The sequence below is a fragment of the Melanotaenia boesemani genome, chromosome 12 (assembly GCF_017639745.1).
Source record: "Melanotaenia boesemani isolate fMelBoe1 chromosome 12, fMelBoe1.pri, whole genome shotgun sequence".
Lineage (NCBI taxonomy): Eukaryota > Metazoa > Chordata > Actinopteri > Atheriniformes > Melanotaeniidae > Melanotaenia > Melanotaenia boesemani.
In genome coordinates, this window is record NC_055693.1 from 21,229,956 (window position 1) to 21,238,690 (window position 8,735).

Consider the following 8,735-nt stretch of genomic DNA (forward strand, 5'->3'; position numbering starts at 1 on the left):
GACTGCTAGGTTTAAGCCATTTGGACATATATTGCAGCTTGTTAGCTAAGAAATAGTGATTAAAGTTGGGTAGGTCCAGTCAACCTCTGTTTTTAGTTTGTTGTTTTAGACTGATACATGACTGGATTGTTTTTCCATAAAAATGTGGATATATGGGAGTCCAGTGACTTAAACCAGCTGGAGGATGGTTTAGTGGGTATCACTGAAAAAAAGGTAGTTGACTTTAGGTAGAACCATCATTTTAATTGTAGCAACCCTTCCCATGAGTGATATGGGTAATCGCCTACACCGTGAAAAATCATCCTCTAATGTTTTAAGAAACTGGACATAATTTAGCTTAGTTAATTCGGATAATTTGGGAGAAATGTTTATGCCTAAATATCTTATGTTTCCAAACTGTATAGTAGTATCGGGTATGTTTTGTAAGTCACAGTAAATGGGCATAACTGTCGTCTTAAACCAGTTAATAGTCAGATATTGATGAGAATTTGTTGATGAGTGTGAGTGTCTGGGGGAGAGATGTTGGGGAGTTCTGGAGGAAAAGAAATGCATCATCAGCATAAATGTATGCGGGAACAACACAAGCTCACATGCAGACATTTAATACCCATGACGATTATGTCGTAGCGCCGATCTATAAAATCTGTCAGGCTAGCCAAATCCTCCCTGCTATGCCCCAGAGTGTACCTTAAAAGACACTATTTTCCTACTTTAAAAAATAATTTGATTAGACTGGTGAAAATACAATTGAATGACTGAATGAATATTTGAGCACCCCTGGTTTGAATCTGATGTTTCACCAAAAATACATCACTTACAGCATCAGTGTCACTTACTTGCCTCAGCCCCTGGTGAATGAAATGTTAATGTTTATGTCTACATTACAATAATTTTGACATATCAAACAGTAATAAATTGTAAATATACAATTTTTTTTCATTTATTTATTCATTTACTTTATTTTGTAAAATCTCTCCTCATGTTTTTTCTTGGATTGGGCTTTAAAGGGTTATATTTCAGATTAGATTATCTTCTTCAGTTTAACACTTCATTGATCACATTTAGTCCTACTACAAACTAGTGGAGGTTGTTTTGGCACATAATCTGTGACCAATCAGATTCACAATTCTTGTGTTATAACATCACTCATCCTGTACCTTTTAGCTACTGTGGCATGCTGAATGAGATCTTTCCTAGACCTAAATAAGTTTCCCACTTACTGTGACCCATATACAATGAATTGCTGAATTAAATCTTACCAAGATCTTGGACATGTTGGATTTTGCTCTGTTATGTAACTGCCAACAATTAAATAAAGGACTGCTGTGAAATTCAAATAAAGCATTTTATTTATTTATTTATTTTTCTTTTTTTATGTTTATACATTCACTGGCTCTAGTGGTTAATTGGTCACAGGCTGGAGTCTTCTCTTAATCTTGTAATAGCAAGTACTATGCTTTAACTGTGAAACATAACAGTAGAGTGCTGTGCTGCTGGAGGGCCATTACAGCCTATGCTCTCTGAGGTGTAAAAGCAGTGATCAACAGAAATGAAATGGTTGTACTGTCAAAGGAGAGCTCAGATCTGTCCTGGACAAAGTAATGAACACTGCCACAGCTCCCTGAAAGATATGTCACTGGATTCTCTTGGCTGGACTCTCCAGCTACAGAAAATAAAGCAGACTGTTAAAATAGTCATGTGAAGGAGTGAGCACACACGCATCTTGAATGTTTTTAAAAACTCTCAGTCTGCTTGACCTTGGCTTCGATATCTATCTGCAGGATTTTGCTGCATGGTAATCTTAGTTTGTTTGTCATCTAAGCCTCTGGATGAATCTGCTCAGCTCTAGCGGTATACTCTAGTCATGATTATAAATCCTGTGTAAACAGCGAGCATCAAAACGCCAATAATCCAGGGGGTACTGTGATTTGAGTACATTGTTGTAGAGAGTATGTCATCCTCCTCAAACACCTATTTCTCTAATCTGTAAAGCATTTTTATCAAGTCAAGGATGACTGACTGATATCTTTGCATGTACATGTGTGCAACAAAAGTGCCTGCACAAACATGTCTACACAGACAAAAGACAAACTGACACATCTTGGTGTATACAAGTATGACAGCATGCATCATAAATGAGGGGGGAAAGAGCAGTGTGGGTGTGCTCTGCAGGCAGGTGTGCACTCTCAATGTTTCCAAAGACTGTATTGTCTCTGTTCCTATTCTACAATTTCACACCTCAGTCTACAGACACAGTGAGATAAATTAAACCGCCTTTTGACCTTTCTTTGTCTGCATCCAACTTTAGAATTAACTGCAATTACTTGATGAAACATGAATCTAAGAGAAGCACTTTTTTTATTTCAAAAGTAGTGAAGATAAACAGACTTAGTGAGAGCTAAATCACTGATATAAATCATAGTACATCTCTAAAGGAAGTTTTTTTAAGTTTTTTTTTTTTTAAACCTTGATGTCATTGTCAAGAATTTACACAAAACAGTAAAGATTTGAATTATCTGTAGCTGATTAGGTCTTTTATTATATAAAAAAAATGGATGTACTCTATGTAATGAACCTCTTTATGAACAGAACTGGATTACCTGCATCTGAAATAAAACATACAGAGATACTGAATCAACATTTCCATAATTGTGACCAGATTTGGAGCGAAATCTGTTAAATTAAAAACAGGCCTGCAAGAAAAACAAACAAACAAAAAAAAAAAAATTTTTAAATAAATTATTTTTTCATAGATTTAATTCACTTCAAGTGCCATTTTTAATGACACTGTATCAGAAAATTAATTTGTTCACATAGGGAACAAAAAACGGACCTGGAAGTATTGACTTCCTGTAGAATCAGGAACATAAATCACAAACAGCCTTTGTATACAGTGTGTCATGTGTCTCTAAAACAACTAATCTATCAGAGTTGTTATTGCACTGACATGTTACTGTTACAGTTTGTTGAGCACTCTATTGTGCACAGGCTTTGTGCTTTAAGTGAATAGATTCAGTAAAATACTAAAGAAAAATAGGATAAAGTTTTTTTCTGACTTCCTGATTCATCTGCCTGTGAGCCTACATTCAGGTCTTCCTTCACCAGGGATTATGGTAACAGTACAATGCAGTTGGCACAACATGAAAGTCATTGAATTTCTATTTGTTCCTATTTAGCATTATGACACACACACAAAAACCATTACCAGGCTTTAGTGAACATGGACATTCAATCAGAGTGACCTACTACATATTTTACCCTAAAGGGGACCATAATTTGTGAGATGAAAATAATCTCTTATTAAAAAGAGGTTTACACTCTTGACTTCACTTTTCAAACCGGTAGGCTTTGTCCATCGCTTTTCCCCACTCTTAAGCTAAATACACAACACGCAATTTCAGACTGTCCCAGATGAACAATGACCAATGATGACATCTTTAATCGTAGCTAAAAACAGAAGAGGAATTATATTTTGTAATTGAGCAACAAACCAGCAAACATGTTGATACACACCATATTAAACGGGATGGTTATTTTTCTGTCTGTAGGTTTATAAAACCTACTCAAGTTAAAGTGACTCATAGCATCTATGATGCTCTTCACAGTGGCAGCCTGTTAACAACAGAGAATCATACAGTCTGCACACATCAAGCATGATGTCATAGCTAAGTTCATTAGATGTCTGTCCCATAGTGTGGACTCATAACTCACTCACTGAGCAGTGCCACCATTTAAAAGCCATATATTTGAACAAAAGAGCTTTCAGCAGCAATACTAAAAGACATATTACAGGACATAAAGACATAACAACATAGTAAGAGCCATGGAACATTACAGTGACACTTAATCATGTAGCTGGCAGGTACATTTAGCCCTACAGAGTTGTAGATTTTGTCTTGTTTGCAAGGAAATTAGACTTCCCTTAAAAATTGACGTGCATTCAAATGTATGCTTCTAAAGTAACTGCAGTGACAAGCCCTAAGGCTACGTTTGATAACACTGCTGCACTATAAGATCTAGGAGAATAAGGGTCAGCATGTGTTTCAATAAAAAAGAAAGAAAAAAAGAACTCAAAGGAATAAACAACAGGCAGTTAGTGCTGGTTTTTTATTAAGAAAATATACACCTCAACAATATAATTAATAATGAACTGGACATAAATAATGTTAGATATAACTGTCAAAGTAAAATTTCAACACTACGTCATTAATATTTTGATTGTAGTTAAAACTTTCTGCATGTTATGTTCTTCCAAAGCAAAAAGCACACAGTGCAGAAACAGAGGATTGTCCAGGGTTAATCAACATCATTATACCTGGTTGCATCGTGATGGTATAAAAACTATTGTTCACATGCAGCTGTAAAGAAAAAAACAAACCCTGTACTCCCACTCATCTTGATTACCACGAAAACACACCCACACAATGGGTTTAGAATCTTCTAAGCGCTTATGCTGATAGCTCTTTAATGATTTGAATTGTAGCACAAGCACACTGCAAACTTGTTGGGTGATTTTTCAACCAAAACCTTTTCTTTACAATGTGATGATTTGAAATGAAGTCATGCATTATGCTCCCACAATTTTAAAATTTCTGCATCATATCCTTTGGAAAGAACAATGTTTACAAGACACACAAGGATGTATTAGTGAACGGTTGTGCACTCATGCTCTTGAACAAGATCTATATTAAACAACTCTTGTAGCTATCTATCTATCTATCTATCTGTCTGTCTGTCTGTCTGTCTATCTATCTATCTCTGTCTATATCTATATATATATATATATATATATATATATATATAGATATATATATATATACACTACCGTTCAAAAGTTTGGGGTCACTTCCCTATTGAATCCCATGGCAAAGTGACCCCAAACTTTTGAACAGTGGTGTATATATATATATATATATATATATATATATGACTATAGCGCTTTATACTTGTTGTCTTTCTAGCAGTCAGCACAAGTACTATGAAAGTTCTGCACAAATAAATGGCCTTATGTGTGCGATGTGATGGATCACCACTGCCCTCTGTCAGCATAAACCAGGATGTCATATATTTAAGCTGCTACTCTCTTTACAAGAAGCACATTTTTAAAAGTTTATAATGATTTACTTCTATAAAACATGTCCAACCAAACAGAGTATCTCAAAAAATGAAAAAAAAGGAGAAAAAAAAAGCACAAAAAGAATTTTGGTAGGGAGGATTTGCAGTTGCAGATCTGAAGATGTGACAAGCCACAGAGTCATGTAATAACCAAAGCTATGGGTGTTTGTGCACTGGGCTTATTTTGAGGTAAAATGGTCTTGGGACAGTTCTTGGTGTTTGTTCGTGTGTGTGAAACTGAAAATTGTGGGAGAAAAACCGAGCACTCTACTTCAGATTTGATAATATCTTCATCTTCTCTATTCTAGACATTTTCCTGTCTGTGTCTGCTTCATTTACAACCACATACATTTTTTTTAACTAATGCGATATTTTATCATGATTGTTATTGTCTGATTTAAAGACAAATGAAAGCAGATCAAAAACTGTTTTTCAAACAGGATTTTCTTTCTTTTTTCGCAGTGGAGCTGTTTTCCTATTCAGTTTTTTTTCTCTCAGATCATTTATCTTTTCCTTTAAAATTCAAACATTCAAACACTCAGTTTTAAATATATTTTTTATATATTTTATGTTATGTGTGAATGATATGGGGTGGACTATAAACATATGTAGTGCAATGCTAGATTATAGATGAAAATAATACAGCAACAAAATGAGAGTAACGTGAGCAGAGTTAGCTAATTATTTAAAAACAAGTTCATTTATGCATTTGTGAAACTTCTATTTAAAGTTTGCTTTTTTACGTGTTACATTTATGACAAACCAAACGCTAGTTTAACCAAAACCACCAAAAAAGGCTCTTTTGGTTGGTTATGTCTGGAACATATATGAATGTAACAGAAATCATTTCAACATTTCACTACAGGAAAACCACAAGTGTAACTAATAATTAACTGTGGCTGCATTTAGTGCTCTTCAGCTACATGCTTGCTCATCGACATGACTAACATGATCAATTAGAATTTTACTTTCCACTTAAAAACCATTTGACAAATGTATGAAACAAAAAAGCCCTCTCTCAGTGTTATTACTTGTGGTGTGTGTGGGTGGGTATGAGCAAGGGAGATTAAGTGTACATATTTGGGAAGTTAGACCTTTTGTTTTGACTGAAACTCTGGAGATTATAAGATAAATAAGACATTTTTCTTCTTTCTGCTCTTTTTCAGTCTTGTTTTTTTATTTCTTATTATCATCTGTTCATACACACACACGCACACACACACACACACATATATATATATATATATATATATTTTTTTTTTTTTTAATTATTTACTGTACAAGATCACATGAAGTGAGATTGACAAGTATTTCAACATTGCTGTTGTACACGGTTGACCACATGAGGGCGCTGCAGTGAAAGAAAGGATATATTCAGCACCACATGGTGTGACATACGATTGGAAAGAAGCAAATGACTGTAATAAAAATGACCAGACTTACTTTTTAGATGAATGGTGGCCACAGTCACTTTAAAAAATGGCTCCCTACTTCCTCAGTTCAGATGGGCTAACATGAACAATGACTGCTGACCATAAGTTTTCATTGTGACTTTTACACTCAGCTTTGCTGTTTCTCCAGAAAACAAGTAGTTGTCCGCCTATAAGAAAATTGCAACTTCAGAGGCTGTCTCCGTCGTTCAGAAATCAAACTGTTTTTTAGGTACGATGTCAAACCCCACATTGCCCCCACCCCCTCCTCTTACATCTTCTTTTGTAAGCTGCTTTGTATTTGAAAAAAAAATCTAAGATAAATGGCAAACTGTAAATACATGCAGTGACAAGATGGAGTCACTGCTACATTGTTGTTAACCTAATTAACATTAATAAAGAATGAAAAATATGTATGAATAGGTAAACAAAAAGCTTACAGTTTATTGAACAATCTACTTGGCTGATTACTTTGAGCAACTTTTCACTTCCAGATACATACATGGTATGTCAAGAGCCTTTCACATTTTGAACAGAAAGAAAAGTCAGTCTCCACTTTGATGCTGTCTGCCCATTAAATGAACAAGTCAACTATAGCAGCAAGAAAAATATCAAAGACAAAAACAATTTACTGGCGACAGTGAATCTGATGAGAAAAAGGAACAGAGCAGACTCTGTCTATTAAGGAAAATTAAGTCCTTTAATGTTTGTAGCAAAATCATTCATATCATTGAGCTTGTGGTAGAGAGTGTGATTTGATTTGTAACTATTTACCATAGAAGCAGCACCAGAGCCAGTCACTCAAAGAAACTGAACACACCGATAAAGAAGGCTGAGTTTGTGCTGGGGACTGCTCTGGAGCCGCTGTGGTTGACAAAGAAGTGTTTTCAATGAAATGAAGGTACTCTGCGTTTCTTCTAATAAAGGCAATGGCTGTATCAGGTGCTTCACAGCTAAAGGACATATTACTTGCAAAAAACAAAAAAAAAAAAAAAAAAAAAAAAGAAAGCTGGAGATCTCTGATAGATTTACAGTTTTATTGTTCAAACTTCAGAGGACTAAAGTTTTGACTCCTTCTGTATCTTCATCCAAGTCACTATAACTGAACCAAGGAAGTGTGTTCATTCAGAGGCTTCTTCAGCTCTGCTGCAACATACAACAATAGAGGACTTTATTTTCCCCACAGCTATAACTGTACATAAAGATGTGTTTTATTGTCTAATGACATCTCATTATTTTAAAGTGTAATTTTTTTAAATCAATTTCAATTCATCATTTTGGAATTAATAAATTATTCTATTCTATTCTATTCTATTTTATTCTATTTATACATTCATTTTAACAAAATATATTCTAAATGTGCACAGCAAACTTATCATAGTACAAGTGGAATGATAAATGGTAAAGAGTTAAATAAGAAACCAAATTCACACAATTGCTTTAAGTACATTAAAACATCCATTTATCCACTTTCCAAGCAGGATCATGGAGGGCTGGAGCCTATCGCAGCAGCTACTAAGTGAGAGGTGGGTTACACTGTGTACAGAATGCCAAGGTGTATCCCACATCTTTGAAATAAAAGTTTGTGACATAATCAGAATTTTTTTTCTTTCCTTTTCTTGTCTTGTCTTGTCTGTTTTTAAAATTCAATCAATTTCACTGTAGTATTCCGACCCTACTTACAGGGCCCTCTTTCCAAAGCCCATGCTGCTACTAAGACCGCTGCTTTACCACAGCACTGCTATTTCTCCATCTACTGATGGTGAAAAAAACACGTCTCCATAAGGAGTCTTGGACGTCACGTGCCACAAGAATATCTTATCATTTAGGTATTTTTGTGTACTGATAAAAACCATTTTTTTAAAAGATAACTCTGCATTTGTTTAGATCAGCAGTGTTCAAAATTGGTCACTGAGGGCTGCTATCCTGCAGATTTTTAATGTCTCCCTGTTCCAACACACCTAACTCAAATTAAATAGATCCAACAGCCTATGAAGTTCTGCACAATAAGTCATTAATTTGAGTCAGGTGTATTGGAGCAGGGAAACGTCAAAAACCTGTAGGTTTATTACCCTCGAGGAAGGGGGCTGGACACCCCTGGTTTTGATATTTTGCTGACAATAGTTAATAGCACAGTCTGTTTAAAGTAGGTATTCACTCATCACACACGGTGACTATGAGGGCAATAGT